Genomic DNA, 19,828 nt, shown 5'->3' on the forward strand with positions numbered 1-19,828 from the left:
TGAAGCACTCCAGAGGCACATCTTCTGGATTGGAATTACCTGCAGGTAATCCAGATAATAAGATTTGAGACCTCTCTGCAGCATGGTAAGTGGGAAAAATGGGGAGGTTTGTTTCAAAGTCGTGCTTCTGGTCTCACCTAAAATGCAGTGTAGAAGGAAGGTTTATCACTCTATGCCGAAGATAAGTCACCAGTTTTCCATACTGCAGTAAGTGCAGTCTGCACATGGTCTTGCAAGTTCTTCCTTTGTTAAAAGTCTTCCTACTGGATTATAGGTAAGCTTGCTTGCTAAAGGATTGTTTCCGAGCTGAAGTAAAACATATCTGGTGTAAAGCATTGTTTATACTCCTCCGAGTCTTTCCAGAGAACAGCTGTTTCTTATTTTCGAGGTGCACTGAAAAGGAGATAAATCTGGCAGAAAAACTCAGAGGGGTGGTAATGGCTTAGAATTTGTGCTCCCTTCTTCAGGCAAGATGTTTGACTCAAAGAACTTGAAACCAGAGCTGGACAAGCTCCCTGAAGCAATACAAATGCCAAAGTGATTGAAATTTTTAAAGAACTGGCAAATACATTTTTATCTGGAGAGGAAATTAATAAGCTATAAGCCTTTCCACTGAAGTTTTATACCTCTCAAGTTACATACTTTCATTTTCGATGTGCCCAAATGACCAACATCACTTTACTTTTCACAAAGCACTAACTTCACAAATCAGAGGACAGATAATAAAAGATTGATTTGAAGTCATTAACGCTATTAATCAGTATGCTTATTTGACAGTAATTCTTCCTGGAATAAATCTGAAACCACTGGTAGCCCCAATATCAGAGCTGGTGAGAGCAATTTCCAGAGGGTAGATGAAGGAGGCCCTGACAGCTGCACTGAACTGTCATGCTGCACATTCCATGGTTTAAACAGTAATTTATTTTGCAATGCCTGCATCATCAATTCTGGGATGTTTGTCCATAATGTTTAATGTTTAAAGAGGTCAATATTTAAAGAGACCTGTTTTCAGCAAATAAAATCTCTATGTTGCTTTAAAGTTAATATGTCACACACTCTGATGGTGATACAGAGCAAGAACTGTCACCCACAAAGTGTCAGTGCCTCTGTTAAGACAGGAAATTATGGTGCCAAGTGAACCACTAGTGAAAAAGACTGTTTAAAACTTCTGGTGCAGTTTCTGAGTATCTTAGTAAAGTTCACCGGAGCTTAAAGGAAAAACTCCATTCGTTAATCCTATTCAAGACGTTCAGGGGAACAAAAAAGTGTGAATAGTACAAAATAGGCTATATAGGATTTGCCAATGTAGAGAAATCTGCTGCTCTACCTTCTTCTGCAAGCCAGCGTGGGAATGAACCAGCATGTGTATTGGCAGGCTGTGGGATATGCTGCTGCTCTGAGCAATGCCTGTAAGAGCTTACACAATATCTTCCTCTAGGATCTCTCCTTTGAAGTAGCACGGTCATGCTTGACATCGAAGTTCCCAAAGGGATGCTGGAATAACCAAAACAGCAAATTTGTGGGTTGTGCTGCCCACAGGGAAGGTGATAGCAATAAAAGCTGGCACTATAGGCATAGAAATCACAGCAAACATGACTGTACGGTAATACAAGCAAAGAAGTAAAGGGCTGCTGGAATCCTTTCATGTGCTGGTGACTGGAGGTTGGCAGAATTTGCCTCTGCTAACCCTGCTCCTTCTAGATCACCCCCTTTGTCTGACAGGGCTTTCTGCTGCTAAGGTCTGTGGCAGCAATGCTGGGAAGCACAACCTGCCCTCCCCCTCCTCCCACACAGAGGAGGAATGCTGCCTTAAACAGCAGACGGGCAAAAAAACTGAGTAAAATGCATAATTATTGAAATCTAGAAGATCCTTATGGACCTGTTAATTGAAACTCTTAGAAAGATTAGTGAGAGGATTTCTGAATTTATAGCATTCATTATGTAAATACAAACATAAAATTTAACCTGATCTGGGGAAATTCACACCTACAAGCAAAAAAACCTCATTCCACTGTTTTGGAAAAGCACCCCTTGAATCTACAATTAGTTTAGTTAAAGCATCAGGTTAAACATTTTGATGTAGTGTATTTTTTGTCCAAACACAAACTAAACCAGAAAAATTCTTTTAATTTTTCTGATTTTTCAGAAGCTGTGGCCATTTGTTTCCAGATAGTCTAGGCAGTTCTGATAATTCTGGGAAAAGGGGAGATATTAAAAATCATACTGTCTCTTGACAAAGAAGTTTGGCATTTTAAGCTGATGTGAAAAGTGAAAATCACATCAGATAAAAGCTTTCCTTGGCCAGAAATACTTTTGTTTGTTTGTTTAAAGGGAGGACAAAATACAGTCTAACACTTCTAAGTACCATTTCTAAAGGAGTGGGGGACGTAGTTTGTTTTGCCAACCTAAGCTTTGTGAGTTAGATCCTCCATAGTCCCTAAAGGCATTAATCATTTCTTGTAAATAGGAAAGAGAAACAAACAAGACTTATAAAATCATCTCAATACTCAGGTCTCTGCACTCTCTCTCCCTCTCTGCGCTCTCTGTCTCCAGACCTAAAAATGCTGTGAAGTCAAGGCAAACTGCCAAGAGTTTCACACCCAGTGCTGAACTGGCATAGACTCAAAGGTTGCTACTTGAATTTGGATGCCAAAACATTAGCACTGCTCTCACTACTGGCTTTTACACATCCTTTTACAGAGCTACATACTTTGCAATGTTTGCCTCTTCTACAAGGTTTCACTGCTTGCTTTTCCAAGTTTTCCTTGAGTGCTAATCTTGCTGCTGGTTAGAGAGCATCTTGCATACTAAAATATTCCTCTTCAGTAGTACTTGTTGATGTATGTCTATCTTCTGCAATGGGAAGCACATGCTTCAAGTGCTGTATGCTCTGTATATCTCACCAGTATCAGTTCAGTGATATTCAAGCCTGCTCTTTGGTCTACATTCACCATTCAGCCATACTGAGTCAACCCCAAAAGGCTCACTGAGAGGCTGCCTCAGTCTAAGCTCCACAGATGTGTGTGGATGGGGACAGACTGCCCCTTCTTAGAGCCCCCAAACACATCCAGACTTTCACTCAGAAATGGACCATGTTAAGGGCAATACCACTCCGTCAGTGCAGAGCATTGACCCTCAGTAACACTGTATGAATAGTCTCAGTGACTGACGACTGCAATTCAAAAAGCCACAGCCCACACCAGCTGGGATCTGTCCCTGATCCCTGGTCACAAGTAATGTCTACCCTCAGAAGATACCCTACAGGTACAGCAAGATGTTTGACCCAGAACTTGCAAGCATACTATTGGGACACCAATCAGCAACTAATAATTCATAAACTTCACTTTAAGCTCAGAAATGTTCCCATTGAACACAGTGGGAGTATTCACATGTTAAATGTGCTGGGATCAGTCACATGAGTGAGGCTATGAGATCTACCTAAAGTCCTTCTCTTTTATAAACATGTACGTGTACCAAAGCATCTGACGAAATGGCAGATTGACACCCTGACAATATGGGATATTATGGCACTTTAATATGAGGCTCTGTTCTCTGGGAAAAGCAAGGACTCAGTCACAGAAAACATTATTTCTTTGTAGATCTCCAAATGGCCACCAGAAGCAACCAAAACAACTGAGCAAATGTCTCCTGGTACCAGGGCAGAGTTAACTCTGGCAACTGGGGGGAAGAACTACTGCAGCCTGCGGGGAAGTATTTAATCTCTGTTCTCCTGTGCAGTTCTCAGCAACACTGTAAAAGGAACACGCACTACAATTAATGATTCACACATTTATAACCCAACCCTCTTGACCTTTGTTAGCCAAAACACCTAAGTAAACCAATCTCTACACTTAAATTTCTTCTAAGAGCTGTGAATATGGCAAATGTTAAAAAAAAGTTGGGCTGGATGATTAACTGGTTTAATTCTTTAAGGTAACACTACGTAAGAATACAGGAACAGTCAGATGGAGTTGAACAGTAACACAAGTGATAACTGCTAAAGACAAAATGTAAAAAGCTATTTTGCTTGTGTAGCATACTTATAATTTTGCAATGATAACAAGTTGTTTGTTTATCTCATCCAAGAAACTGTTTCCTCATTTCATGTTACAGCAAACAGCTGACTAGGTGAAAAGGGTTGATCAGTAATTTTGAGGATTATAACTGCATCATTGAACTGGTTCCAAGTTAATGGTCATTAAAAAATCTGTTATCTTTGCAGTAGTTCGTTGGACAGAACACTATATTTTGACTATTTCCAATTCCTAGGATGGCAGGCACATCCTAAAAGAATATATAAAATATATACATACTCTTTTTAATCACTACCTGTTTTGGCTTTATCCACACGCTGAAATGAACAAAATCTGAAAGTAAATTTTATGCTTTTGAACAAGAGCAGGTTTTCTGAGTATGTCTCACTGAAGCTCCTACAGCTTGTAGCTAGTGTTTTGTCCTATAGCCGCAATGTATGCTTCCTATTTTGCAGTAACATATGGCATAATGATAATTTAGAAGCCTATTTGTGTCAGGCTAGCAAGGGAAAGCCAAATGAAGAAGCAAAGTTATTAGGAGAAATAGTGCATCTCTCACTCTGAATAACTCAGTGCTCTAGTGCCAGTGAAGAAATTTCTACCCATTTTTAGCATTCTGCTTTAGAGGCCAGAAGTAAATTGGGACCCATAAACACTACTGATTCCTTTAGCTCCACCTATTTTCTGTTACTGCCAGATCAAAGCTTTTAACTGAGTAAACCAATTCATGCTTCTATATTTGAATCAAACATGCTCAACAGTGCACACCCTCCTGATTAAAAAAAGGTGCTTAATCAGCACAAATACATGCCTTGTGTGCAAGAGCCCAGTGTCTCACTGGAAACAGACTGCAGCATTTCACCTGGGGAAAACGGCTGTTGTCCGGATCACCAGGGATTTGGAAGGTTGTTCCTCTGTTACACAGAGAGGCCTATAAGGCAATGACTGTTGGATGACATTGGATCCATATTGGCACAGAAAGGGTCAGAAAATTAATTGTTAGAGAGGTTTAAGGGGGAATGGAAGGATGCTTGTTATGTCACCCTGAAAAGTGCAACATATAAACAGTGAACATGGGCGCTTGCTCAGCAATTACTCAGGAGTAAAAGGGTATCACTGTGACTTCCCATGTAGAGACACAAGGTAGAAAAGTGTTTGTCTCCAGAGATTTTTCTTACGACAATTTGTTATTGAAAGGAAATAACAATTATTCAAACAACCAAACAAACCCTCCACTCCCAACATTTTAAGTAACCTAACAAAGGTTATCTTTCTCTTCCAAAATCAATTTTTGCTCTTCTCTATTATGGAGTCACTATTTCCTTTGTTCTTCATGCCCAGGACTCACAAAGTAAAGAGGTTCTTCATTTCTGAAGTGAAATAATGCAGACTTAAGGTTAATTTACAAACAAGCTTGCACCTTCCCTCAAGCCAGATGCTCTAAGACACAAAGATCTAGTGTTCTTCACTTTCAGGACTGAGAAGCAAGAAGAAGAAAGGAAAAACTCTCTTAAATTTAACATATGTGTTACTTGTGTATTTCCTTAAATAGAAGGCAAATAATGTAAGCTAAAGCATCTCAAAACCATTTTCTTTGACTTTAATTGGCTGGCAGTTTGAGTTAAGATGCTTAACTAACCTGAGTCTCAGTGTTGTGTCCAATCCATCCCTTCAGTGCTGTAACAACTGCTTTGTTACTGCAGTGTATACCTACAGGTATTGTGTCCACTGGGTATTTAGGCATAAAACCCGGTCTAAAGGCATCAATGGGAATTTTGCTACTTCCTTTGCAGCAGAGATCTCACAACTTGTTGAATCACTCTTTGGTTTGGGTTTTTTTTTATAACAGGGTGCAAGATGCAATTAGATACTACATATCACATTAGTATTTCTGATGACTCCAATGAAAACCTACAGTTTATGCCTGAGTTCTTCAAACTACATGATATGAGAAAACCTTCATGTTCTGTTTGCAGTATTTTTGCCTTTTGTGAAGCAAACATCTCTTGTTAATCTGCCTAAATGGGTCAAAAAAAAGCAAAAAATGAAAGCAGAACAAGGTTTTAAAATTTTGAAAGAAAGCAGTTGCAAAAGCCATATCAGTGGGACAGAAGAGCATTATATAAGGAAAACGAGCAACTAACCCCCAGAGACCTTGCTCTTGATATGTTGGAAGAGTATCTGAATGATACTCTATGGAGGAATTTCAGGAACATAAACGTTAATCTTACATATTCAAATCTGTCTTCCTTGGAAATGTGACTCTTTCTGGAAAAACTGATTTGCATAAGTGAGCCTTGGGATAAGTGACCTTTGGTGTTTTCCCATTAAAGTAAATGATTTTTGGTACCCTGTTTTCTAGCTATACCAAAGATTTCTGCTGTCCAATGGGACAGTGGTTCTTTCTCTCTTTTTGTTGGGGAAGCGGGGGGGAATACCTTCTTCAGATTAGAAGTATGTGTATATTATAACACAAATTAAGAGACAGATCTTGAATCATGGCAGTCTATAAAATCACTGCTCCAGGCCACTTAGTTTTGTTAGAAATGAGCAAGGCAGGATCCTTCTTTGCCCAAACTCACAATTTCTGATTGCATCAATTTCCCCATCTTTCATTAATACTTCCATTTTGCAAAAAGCATAAACCTGCTCAGTTTGGCACAGGTGCAAATGACTTAGCAATCGTAATCACAAATGTCCCATCATATAACTGCATTTCCTTCCTATTTTAATCAGTGCGGCAAATTAGCAATTGTATAAATGTGCAATTAAAAAACTTGCTGATATGAAAGCATGATAGAGAAACCTTCACTTTTGAGATGCCACTACCCTCCAGCTGAATATATCATGTTCAGTGCTATAGTTCTGTGACACACTATCTGGTTCACCTGTTTACTCTTTAAGAAATGTGCTGAGTTGTAACTTTTGTGCCCTATTGAAGAAGCAAATGATGCCTTCATTCGGGTGACCTCTGCAGGAGCAGAGATGATCACGTTGCTGCATTAGAGGTATCATGCATTGATCCAAGGTAAACTTTAGCTATCTCCACACTCAAGATCCTTTTAGACTGGGAGTAGCTGACCTAGCAGTGAAAGAATTAGCTATTTCTAGAGAAAGAAAAAAGGTTGTTTACCCTGCTTGTATTCCTTTATTTTCTTGGACAGATGATTTCAAGACTACAGACTTTCCTCTATGCTCTATGTAACGCTGATAAAACAGAAAAACCTTGTTGAGGACTGTGATCCTGGCTAACTCTCCCCCTCAAGTTACAGCTAATATTCTGACTGTTAGCACAAGGAGGAAAGGCATGTGTGTCCTTTGACATACACAGAAAGTTAAAAATTATCAACAAGTAGCGACAATCTACTGAGACATATCAACACTCTTGAAAAGGAAAAGCGCATATATATGGGGGGAGGAAAAGTAATTTTATAAAGTTCCCTCTCTAATTTGTAAAATTAATGTTATGAAAAGTTTTACTCACAGTTTCAGGGGCTCTTTTATTGCTTGTCCAAACCCAAAGCTGTTTCAAGAATGCAGTATGTGCATATTTAACATGCTTATTCCAGGAAGGAAACAGAGGTTTTTTTGTTTTCATGTTCTCCCACTTTTTGCAGCATCTAGTATATTAAAAATGTACAAACGCAAAGGGTATCTGTGAATGAAAGATTCTACCTGTTCTGTTTGTCACCAGAACCACATGTATTTTTGTCCAGACCTGCAGACTGCAGTAATGATGATTACTATCATTTTTGCAGATACAGTCCTACAATTTAAAGTCCTCACCAGTTAATGATAATATCAACCCAGAGATATAAATTCTAACCCAGAAATATTAGCAGAATATATACTATAAGCACCTAAATTCCAAGAAAAAAAAGTGCATGGATTCATTGCAACCTCCTTACAGCTTTAATCTAAAAAGTTCTTTAATACCAACATCAATATTTTGTAGTGTAACTAAAGGTGCAATTTTTAAAGTCTTCTGGAATTAAAATGGTCCACATGTGACTTTCAAAAATGGAAGCAGTACTCTAAACAAAGCCCCTGAATTTCTTTAAATACTTAATTTTCTCTGCAGAGTTTCCTGATATCAGCTTTCAGTTTCATTTAATGCAGAAAAAACTGCTGTCAAAATCCTGTCTGTACTATGGTAAATTATTAAGCAAATTAAAACCATACTATGACATTAATCCAGATCTTGGTTTTTAATTCTGTATACAACTTTAATTTTTACCTACTTGTTACAACATAAAGAGCTTTCAGTCTACCTTATTTTTGTATTGAGAATGTGTCACAGTATCCTAACTAGTAAAAAGATGCTGAAAAATGAACAACTGCAGTTCCTGGCACCAAGAAGATCTACAAGTACTTAGAACTAGGAAACTGACTTTTGTTACTGCCTCTCACTCATCTTCAATACTATCCTAACTTTTCTTCTTCTCTCCATAAGCAAATCTAACTGTTGAAGCAAATCCTTGTTTCCCTACCACAGCCACTTTAAAACTCTCCCCTCTCTGCTTTAAAAATGCCTGTATCACACCAGACCAGGTTTGTCAGATTATCTGTTTACCACTTTTGCTAACAAAACAAATTAATCTTCTGCCCTGAAAGAACCTGTGAGCATCTGGGACAGAAAGTATATTGCAAAATTATCAAGTCGCTAGGAGCATCTTTTGAAGGCAGCTGTGGGTATAAAAGTAATTTTACAGACTGGCATAAGGACATCATCTTTCCATGTCTGTGATTAAGTACCAGCCAGCACCAAAGATTTCAATATGTAATTCAAAATACAGCATGGAAATCTCTCTGGTTTCATAGTTCATACTGGTATAAAACTGGTTATCCATTAACCTAGTGATAGCTACCTGTCTTACATGAATGTGATAGGCCCTGCAGACTACACAGTACCCCTTATAGAGACAAATAATAAACATTACAAGTTTAGGTGGATTATTTATGCAAATAATTTGAAAATATCTTTAGAAGGGCCAGATGAGATGATAACCCAAGAAATTTCAGGAAGCGGAAACAGAAAATATGACATTGGAACAGAAGCCTTAGGAGAGGGAAAGGGAACAGGTTTCATTGTCCATCAGTATAACTATCTCCCTGTGCCCAGGATCCAGTAAAGAACAGCAGCAACAACAATCAGTCCATAAAAGCCTGGCATCATTCCTGTTCTTTCTTTCAAAAAATATTTCCCCCCGTTGCCCAGTGTCCTCATTCATCACAATCATAAGATTTTATGACAGGACTTGCATTACTGTTTTCTCCTAACAGAGTGGCAGACAAGCAGCAGATGCTGGCTGTAATATCATCTCTAATATGAGCTGTTTCCATACTTCCCCACAGGTGTTTGTCTTCCACATGACTGACAGCTGAATTCTGTTCAAAAAGGGTGATTAAGGCTGCAATAGGTATGAAGCCAAGTTTCCTCTTGGATTCCCTTCTTCTTCCTGCTGTGCCCCATGTGGCTGATAGAGCTTTGCCATTGTGGAACAGAGGTTGCTGGAAGTGAATTCTTCTTAAGCAGACAAGCTTTTGTTCAGTTTTGACTCAGGCTTCCAGCCCAAACTCTTGAGCAATCTGCACTGAGAAAGGTCTCTGTGTCTGCAGTAAGGTTTGGGGGTGGGGTGGTTTGGTTGGGTTTGGTTGGTTGGGTTTTTTTGTTTGTTTTTTGTTTTTTGGGGGTTTTTTTGCTTTTTTTTGCTTGTTTGTTCGGTTTTTTGGATTTGTTTTTTGGTGGTTTTTTGTTGTTGTTGGGGGTTTTTGTTTTTTTGTTTGTTTGCTTGGTTTTTTGTTTGTTTTTTGTTCTTTTCTAGAGGCTTCCAGTCAGAGTCAATCTGTGCTACAGAGAACCATTTTCTGAAAGACTGTCTTCTGGGCAGAAGATCTTCATTATCTGCCTTGCACTAGCATATTCTTTGAGATTTACATGAAATTAGGCTTTAGATTTAGATGCAGATGAAATTATTCTTAGGTTTCTATACGTCTATTTCTTTATGTGGACCAACTGCAGAACAAATCAGGGTGGCAAACTGCATTCTTTCACTTCTTGTCTATTAATTAGTTAATTAATTCATCTTTTTACTCTGTACAAATGGGTGAAAAAATGGTGTTTACACATTAAGCTTTTCTTTCTGAAAAAGGAACACATGATTCAACAGTTCATTTTCTGTCACGGCCATAATGTCATCATGTGAAATCCAAGGTTGCTCTGTGTTCTAAAATAGTCACCATGTTCCACATCCTTTTGTGGACATGTAAGAGGCCAAATAGTCGTGTGGGTTTTACTAATCCTTTTCCACTTCTCTTGTTATGACTTGCAGAATTAAGTATCTGCAATGTCTTTGCACAAGTCTACAAACTGAGACACTCTTTAGAAATACAATTTTTGGGTGCACTCATATCAGTACAATGTTCACAGAGCATTTTGTGTAACTGTTGAAAGAGTATCCCTCTTTCATTTTATTAGTGACAATGGTAGATAACCACTCCTGTCTTTTAGAAGTTATCATCTCTCATCTAAGTTTGAAGCATTTCTAGCCAGCCTTTACCTGACAGCTATTTTTGTTGAATGCTTTGGTGAATCATATAAAAACTGTATGTGCCTTTTGCTGCAATATACACTTTACACTTGCTACTTTTCCAGCTAAAAAGAGAGGAGTGAGGACTAGAAAGGGTTCCCATGTTTCTTCATCTAACTGTAAGTCCCAAAATGCACATTCACCTCTCTCTATCCTGTTCTGCACAAGGCAACTTTACAACAGCTACAAGCTCCTGGGTAGCAGCTTTATTGTTATTATTTTCAATCCCACCTAAGACGCTTGCTTTTCCCCCTTAATCCTGTTTTCCCCATCCTCATTTCACCTCAAGAAATTCCTCTGCCTCTGACTCTTCCTCTCCCTCTCCACACAGCTACATGGGGTTTTTATCCTGAAATCATTTAATGGATGATCTTTGCCTAGACTTAATCTGTTACAGATTGTCACATCCAGGTGTGAACTCCTATTTTTTAAACACTTTGACAACATATTGCTTCTCCCAAGGCTTCTATTTCCTGTAAGAATACATGAGTGCACCAGTATCTCAAATAAAAGCAGCAAAGCATACAGAACAAGTGAGAAAAGCCACAAAACAAAGCTCCAGTTGATTCCCAGTGGACCTGATTATTTTGCTGGAGTCACTATGAATGGGGAAGAACCATTCAGCTATATTGCAGAAAAGAAAAACTGAATTATAGAATGGTTTCAGCTGAAAAGGATATTAAAGATCATCCAGTTCTAGCCTCCCTGCCATGGGAAGGAAACGCTTCCACTAAGCACCATTTTCAAAACCTTCCTTGAAGCCCCATCCAACCTGGCCTCAAAGATTTCCAGGGCTGGGGAATCCACAGCTTCTCTGGGAAATCTGTTTCAGTGTCTCACCACCCTCACAGTAAAGAATTTCTTCCCAATATCCAATCTAAACACATACCTTTCAGTTTAAAGGCATTCCCTCTTGTCCCATCACTACATATCCTTTTTAAAATTTCCTCTCCAGCTCTCTTGCAGGCCTTCTTAGAAACTGGAAGGCCATTAGAAAATTGTCTTGGAGCCTCCTCTTCTCCAGGCTGAACAACTCTAATTTTCTCAGCATGTCATCATAGGAGAGGGCTCCATTCCTCTGATCATCTTCATGGCCCCTGTCTGGACTTGCTCCAACAAGTCCGTGTATTTCCTGTGCTGTGCTGAGGACTCCAGAACTGTACACAGTGCTCCAGGTGGGGTCTCACCAGAGCAGAGGGGCAGAATCACCTCCCTCTCCCTGCTGGAAATGCTGCTTTTGGTGCAGCCCAGGATATGGCTAGTTTCCTGGGCTGCAAGTACACATTGCTGGGTCATGTCCAGCTTCTTGCCCACCAATAACCCCCCAAGACCTTCACCCAAGGGCTGCTCTCAATTCATTCCCTACTCAGCCAGTACGTGTGCTTGGGACTGCCCTGACAGGTACAGGACACTGCACTTGGCCTTGTTGAACTTCATGATGTTCACATGGTCCAACCTCTCCAGCCTGTCAAGGTTCCCCTGGATGGCATCCCTTCCCTGCACCATGACAGCTGTCCCACCCAGCCTGGTGTTGTCAGCAAACCTGCTGAGGGTGCGCTCCATCCCACTGTCCCTTGTCACCAACAAATATGTTAAACAATGCTGGTCCCAAGGTTCCCTGATGAACATCGCTCGTCAACAGTCTCCACCTGGACATTGAGCTGTTGACTGGAACTCTCTGAGTGCAACCATCCAGACATCTCCTTACCCTTTGAGTGGTCCAGATGCAAAATCTATGTCTCTCCATTTTACAGACAAAGATGTTGTGTGTGAGTGTCAAATATTTTGCACAAGTCCAGGTAGAGGAGGCCAGTCACTCCTCCCTCATTCACTACCTCTGTAATCCTGAGATAGAAGGCCACAAAATTTGTCAGGCATGGTTTGCCTTTAGTGAAGTTTGTCACCAATCACCTCTGTATTTTCCATGCACCTTAGTTAGTTTCCAGAAGGTTTGGCTCCATGGTTTTGCCAGGTACTGAGGTGACTGACCATCCAGTAGTTCCCTGGATCTTCCTTCCTTTTTAAAAATATGGATTATGTTTCCCCTTTTTCACTGGACTGCCATGATTTCTCAAGTATGATGGGTAGTGACTTAGCTACTTCCTTCACCAGTTCACTCAGGGCCCACACAAGCATCTTGCTGGGTCCTTCAGGTTTCTTAGATATTTTTGAACTTGACCTACAGTGGGTGGTTCAGGGTCTCTCAACCCCTGCCTTCACCTTCTGCAACTGGGGTGGTGTGACTGGAGAACTTACTGGTGAAGAAAGAGGCAAAAAAGTCATTGAGTACCTCAGCCTTTTCCATACCCTGAGTAACCAAGTCTCCTATATCCACCACATTTTTCCTAGTCTTCCTTTATCACCGGTGTACCTATAGAAGCTTTTCTTATTGCCCTTGATGTCCCCAGTCAGATTTAATTCTCTCTATTAGCTTTTCCAACCTAATCCTGGGTATTCAGACAATCTCTCTATATTCCTCCCAGGCTGCTTGTTCTTGCTCCAAGTCTCTGTAGGCTTCCTTTAAGTGTTTGAATCTGTCCAGCAGCTCCATGTTCACCCGTGCACGCCTCCTAACATTTTCACCTGGCTTCCTCTTCATTGGGATGCTCCTGAGCCTGAAAGAGGTGATCCTTGGACATTAACCAGCTTTCCTGGGGTCTTCTTCCCTCCAGGGCTTTATCCCATGGCAGTCTACCAAGCAGATCCCTCTAAGCCAAGACAGCTCCCCCAAAGTCCAGGGCTTGCTTTGCCCCCTCCTCTCTGCCCTAAGGATCTCAACACCACCATTTCATGGTCACTGCAGCCCAGGCTGTCCTTGAGCTTCACATCCTGCACCAGCCCCACCTTCTCGGTGAGAACAAGGTCCAGCACAGCACCTCTCCTTGCTGGCCTCTCTATCACTTGGAGAAGGAAGTTACCATCGAGGCATTCCAGGAAACTCCTGGGCTGCTTAATACCCTGCTGTGTTGTCCGTCCAACAGATGATAGGGTGGCTGAAGTCCCCCATGAGGACCAGGGCTGTGAACATGAGGTAATTCCTATGTGCCTATAGATGACTCACATCCCCTGTCCCTGCCATTTAATCCTGGCCCATCATCCATGCCCAGGCAGAAGTCCATGCACTCCGAGCTTGTCATTGACATAGAAGGCAACACGTCCTTCTCATTTCCCCTGCCTGTCCCTTTTTAAAGAGGAACATATAAAATATAGACAATTATTATTGGTTTTGGTCTTTTAAAATGTGTCCACTATTATAAAGCCACAATATTGCTTCAAATACTTTCAAACAGTTTCTGTAGGGAGAACGATGTATTTTATTAGACCCATTACACATAGTTGTAAAGACAGTAAGTTATTAAGTATTATCATGGTTTAATCCCAGCTGGCAGCTCAGCCCCACACAGCTGCTCACCCATTTGCCCCTAGTGGGATAAGGGACAGAATCAGAAGGGTAAAAGTGAGAAAACTCATGGCTTGAGATAAAGACAGTTTAACAGGCAAAGCAAAAGCCACACATGCACACAAAGTGAAACAAAGAAATAATTCACTCCTTCCCATGGACAGGCAGGTGTTCAGCCATCTCCAGGAAAGCCAGGCTTCATCATGCATACGAGTGACCTAAGAATACAAATGCCATCTCTATGAACCTCCCTCTTTTCCTTCTTCTTCGTCTTCCCTCAACTTTATATGCTGAGCATGATGTCATAAGGTATAGAATATCCCTTTGGTCAGCTGGGGTCAGCTGTCCCAGCTGCATCCCCTTCTTAGCTCCTTGTGCATCCCAGCCCACTTGCTGCTGGGGTGGGGTGAGAAGCAGAAAAGGCCTTGGCTCTGCATAGACACTGCTCAGCAAGAAAAACACCCTGAGTTATCAACACAGTTTTCAGGACAAGTCCAAAACCCAGCACCATACTAGCTACTGTGAAGAAAATTAACTCCATCCCAGATGTTTTATAACATGTTATAAGTACCCTAAATCTGAGGGAATAAAAGTACACATATGAAAACACAAGTCTTTCTTTCATTAGGTACAGTGTAAGAGGATTATCAAAATTCAGCCATGACTGGGAGAAAAAAACTAAACAGAAGGTGAGCCACTGGGAGGAGTGCTTTGGAATCTTAAAATGCTTCATTTAAAATCTGGTCAGGGCATCCTTTGGGCTTCCTATCTAATTCAGCCAGCCTTTCATTGTCTCTTAGGGTTTTTCAGCCTTTCCCCAGATCCCTCCCCTTCACACCATCCACTGAATTCCAGGTTTGGACGAACAGGAATTGATCTTTCATACACCCTGAGCACTCCAAGTCCTAATGAAACTAAAATAATTGGGGATGGTCCTACTGTCGCCCCCCAGCACTATATGCTGTGCAACAGGGCTGGAGAATGCACCTGTCTCTGGAGAGGACTGGGAACTGTTAATGTCAGCCAGAGATTGCTGAGAGCAGGTCACATCTGCCCCAGATGCCAGAACAGAGAAATGTCAGACATTTCCCACGGGGTAACATTTCTTCATTTCCCATGAAGCAGCTTTTGCAGCTCCCTCCCTGCTCAGAAGATGGGTGCTTGTAAGCCTCACTGCTGGAGATCTCTGTAGGTTATACGCACGGAGTCCTGGTACCTAAAGCAATGTGCAGCTTTCACTGCTGCACTGTGAGACCAAGGTGTAAGCCTCCAGTGTTATGTTCCGTTGAGCCATGCCTATTTTATGTATGGCCAAGATTGCCACTATTTTACTTTAATTTTTTAAAAATTTTGATATCCATTTATCACTGAATTAAAAAGAAAAGGAAAAGAGTTAATTTGAAAGGATGAAAACCTTACGTACAGAAAATACTTTGAACAAAAACTGAGAAGAGGGAACTAGAGGAGTAGTGATTTTAAACCAAAAGAGGGTAGGTTTAGACTGTATTTAAGAAAGAAGAATTTTACAATGAGGGTGGTCAAACACTGGCACAGCTTGCCCAGCAAAGCGTGAAGTGCCCCACCCCTGGAAAGACTCAAGGTCAGGCCGGATGGGGCTCTGAGCAACTGATTTAATTGAGGATGTGCCTGGTCATTGCAGGGGCATGGACTAGATGACCTTCAAACGTGCTTTTCAACCCAAACCATTCCACGATTCTATGGCTCTATGAAGGTTGTGGTGACCAAGAGCTCCCTCTTGTGTGTTACAGAATGAGCAGCAGTCCGAGTCTCTGCAGGTCTCGCCTCGGGCCGGTAAGTAAAAACTTTTTCCAACATTTGCAATTATGTTGAGTCCCCTACCTTGTCTGAAAAGAAAGAAAGCAAGAAACAAACAAACAAACAAAAACCCACCATGGAACGGACATTTTGAAACAAATTCTAATCCATTCGACCTTCTTACGTACAAATATATCTTTGAAAATCCAAGGACTGTGTTTATACGAATACGGGTTCACAAACTGTTCTTGTTAGTAAGACTCAGGACTCTGCAAGAGTGCATGTGGGGTACTTCAGATGGTAACAGGGGTCACAACTTTCCCAACAATCTCCCTTCTTCCAACTCCTTGCACTGAGCAGCCTGTTCGTCTGGGAAGCTATACCTGTGTAAATACAGTAAATGCTTAAGTTTGGGTGCACCTAAATTTGGTTTTCATCTAAAACATTTACTTGAATGTGTTATTTTCTTGGTCTATTATTTTGAAGGTGTTTGGGTTTTTGTGTAATCAACTAACATGAGTGTAGACAGTAGCGCACTGACTTTTTAGACTCAAACAAGCTCATTTCATGTTCACTGCAGTTTTGAAAACATGACAACAGAGGTTAGAAAATGCACTGAACCTTGAAAAAAAGGATAAATTCAAGCAGCTTTAAGGTCTGGTGATTTTTTCCTCCACAGCATGACTCTGCACAAATCACACTGAAACGGTGTGAAGAAAATGTGTTAGTATACTTGACTGTCCTTCAAGTGTTTTTTGCAGGTGCCAGCATTATTCAAGGCTGCTTTTTAAAGTACGAAGGACAGTGAAAAGAAAGATTAATTTGTATTTTAGCCTGTCTGGTTTATTTCAGTAATTTTAGCCTACCAAAATTAAGCACTATATTGGGAAGAGGAATTAATATCTTGATATCAAGGTCTATTATTTATATAAAATCTGCCAAAGCAAGACCACAGCAAAGGCTTTTAAAGCTGAGGTACTTAAAATGGGGAAACTTTACCATTTTATGTAGTCTGAGTAGCAACATAAAGCATACTGTGGAATGTGCTTTAAATGAGAACAAAATTAAAATTATAAAGTGGATTTTTTTAACTGTAACACACAATCAGATTTCTGGAAAGATATTAAAGGACTGTAAAGGTGAAGAACAGGGGTTTTTATGTTTTACTATTTAAAAACAGGAAATATTATTTCAGTCATAAGACCTTATTTTATAAGTCTGCAATTGCATCCATATCTACAACCTCTAACACGGGTAAAAGGTCTGTAACTACCTCAGGAGAAAAGATTAGAAACTTGTTTCAGCTACAAAGCAGAGAAGAAACACAAACACCTGAATATCCTGTATTTTGCAGATTTCTTTGGTTTTTCTGCAGTAGCTTCCACGTGTTTTTGAAGGAACGAGAACTGCTTGTACAACTACGGTTCACTAGCAGTCTTCAGAAGAGCATGTTTTAACTGTCTGCACAAGACACACATGCCTTTGACAATTTTAATTTTCCACAGACAGAAAGTGGTAACATACATTTACAAGTCAAACCAATGTAAAAATAAAATGAATCCTTGCTTTTTTTCTAGTCTTTGACTTTGCACATAAGGTAAAAAGGATCATTAATAAAGTCAATTGTCTGTGTATACATGTATGGGGGAAGTTGTAATACTGACTTCTGCTTGCAAATATTCTGTCATAATAGAGAAAAAAAATCATAAAGATTTTTCTCAGGCAAGAACTATGCTGAGAGCACCTCAAACCAAGTCTCCTTGGTTTGAGGTGCTTAAACAGATTGTCTAGTAGGAAAAGAAAACTCTTCCTATGACTCCCTCTAAAATAGATTTCTTGAACTTATTATATTTATTTAACTTCTTTCAGTTTCAAGCTGCAAAAGAATTACTGAAATTCATAAGCAGTTCATATTGCTAGTAGCTAGTTCTCAGTTACTATCATGATTGCTACATATATAAAACAATTAATCCTTATCAAATCCACACCAGATGAGCTACAAGCACACAATACAATGGAGTTGATGCTATGCAGTTAGTGCTGACATCTCTGCTTGTTGGTGGTCCTTAGTCACTAAAGGGGACCAGGCTTGAGAGCTTCCTGCAAGCAGTTTGCCTTCTTCACTTAGTTGATGCATTATACTCTCTGACCCCCCTCCAAAAAGAAAAGGATGTCATTTCATCTGTTCTTGCTGATTTATTTTGGGGATTGGGATATCTTCTGGGTTTTTGCTTATTCTGCAGGTGTCACCAGACTTCTTTCTTGCCTGCTCTGTATTTTTAGCCTTCTGTTTTCTTGTCTGATTATTTGGTGATAGGTTTCCAATTGTCATTTCTTAGGTAAGCTTCATTTTGCCCATTTAGGGAAACTTTAAGAAAACAGCTGGAAAGAATGAACTAGGAAACTGTAAATTGTACATGATCACTACAGTTCCTGTGCAAAATCACAGATTAAGTCCTCCTGAAATGTATTTCTTGCCACATGAAGGAGAAGATGATTAGGTGATAAAGTTCTTACAAGCCTGTAGTCACTGGTTTCAGTAAAATGGCTGGAGCTGCATCGTTATGGCCCAGATATATAACCTGCTTTTGAGCTGTCTCAGCTATCAGCCAACACTTAAATGCCATCTAACATAAAACAGTGTGTTTAAATGAAAACAGCAAGTGTCTGATTAATTGTATGGATGAGGATTAACTGTAGATGGATAATGTCTGCCTCAGCTGCTGGGGGGGAGGTGTGTTACTTGGTAAAGCATCTGCCATCTCACTTTAATCCACACCTGCAAATCTGCCAGAGCCTCCAACATACGAATTTTGGGTACCTCGGTCCTGTAAAACCCACAGTCCTCAAACTGATGCCCAGGTTTCTTACACAGTGCTGAGGACGAAAATCACACGTTTCACAAGCTAGTACATGACTTGTCTCTTCAAGGCTAGAGGATTATGCAGCAGCACCCCAGTGTGGTGCCTCTTTTGGCAGGAGGTACTTCATGCAGGTTCAGCCCTCCTTCCGGAGGAGCAAAATGGGTGACCAGACCCACTGCATTACAAGCTCGTGCTCCTGCCTGGGAGGTTTGAGCTGAGTTTTCCTTTTCCTACTTTGCCTGATTTGCCACAGAACTTAATATAATAAGAATGGAGGACATCTTTGATTTCTTTTTTTGAGTTTGTAAAAATAAGTGAGAAAGGCTGAGAGAGTTGGGGCTCTTCAGCCTGGAGAAGGGGAGGTTGCATGGAGACCTTATGGCAACCTTGCAGTATCTGCAGGGAAGCTGGAGAGGGACTCTTGACCAGGAACTGTAGTGACAGGACAAAGAGTAATGGGTACAAACTGAAAGAGGGGAAACCTAGGTTAGACATGAGGAAAAAATTCTTTACTGTGAGGGTGGTGAGACACTGGAACAGGTTGTCCAGTGAGGTTGGGGATACCCCAAACCTGGCAGTGTTCAAGGCCAGGTTAGATGGGGGCCCTGAGCAACCTGGTCTAGTGGGAAGTGTCCCTGCCCACGGCAGGTGGGCTGGGACTCGCTGATCCTTAAGGTCCCTTCCAACCCTTAACCCTGTATGACTCCCATGACTGCATTTACTGGAATAGATCTTGAAGGCCGACACTCCTGCAGTCAGAGTGAGCATTTTGATCGATGTTTTATATATCTGTTTATTCATTCATCTTATTCAATCTCTGCAATGAACATTTAAGGACCTGCGAAGCAGAACTCTCCAGATTCCTCCCTGTGTGTCCTGCTTCTCGGAGGTCGCTTCTCGCGTGCTCTCGGCCACAGCAGCCCGCCATTTCCAGCTTTAGGGCCTAGCGCTCAGACGGACCCTCCCAACACTGAACCGCGGGCAGTGGCGCTGAGCGAACACCCAACCTCCCGTCGGCGACACGACAGGGGGAAAGCCGAGACCGTGCCCGCCGGAGCCCGCCCCCTCACCGCCCCCTTCCCCGCCGGTCACACGTCCCGGAAGCGCTCGGGAAGGCGCTGCCGCCGCGCGGGCGCTTCCGGCTGCTGCTGCCCGTCCCCTCGG

At 41.1% G+C, this 19,828-nt stretch overlaps 1 long non-coding RNA gene across 1 annotated transcript; it reads right to left on the minus strand.

Moving 5' to 3' along the window:
• Positions 1 to 507: 507 nt before the first annotated feature.
• On the minus strand, positions 508 to 9,606 carry LOC109144840. The gene is made up of 3 exons (XR_005603774.1): positions 9,380 to 9,606; positions 7,519 to 7,654; positions 508 to 1,494 (listed from the first exon to the last, which is right to left on the minus strand). It is a non-coding gene; the product is annotated as an uncharacterized LOC109144840 (long non-coding RNA).
• Positions 9,607 to 19,828: the final 10,222 nt, after the last annotated feature.

The sequence above is a fragment of the Corvus cornix genome, chromosome Z, assembly GCF_000738735.6.
Source record: "Corvus cornix cornix isolate S_Up_H32 chromosome Z, ASM73873v5, whole genome shotgun sequence".
Taxonomy (NCBI): Eukaryota; Metazoa; Chordata; class Aves; order Passeriformes; family Corvidae; genus Corvus; species Corvus cornix.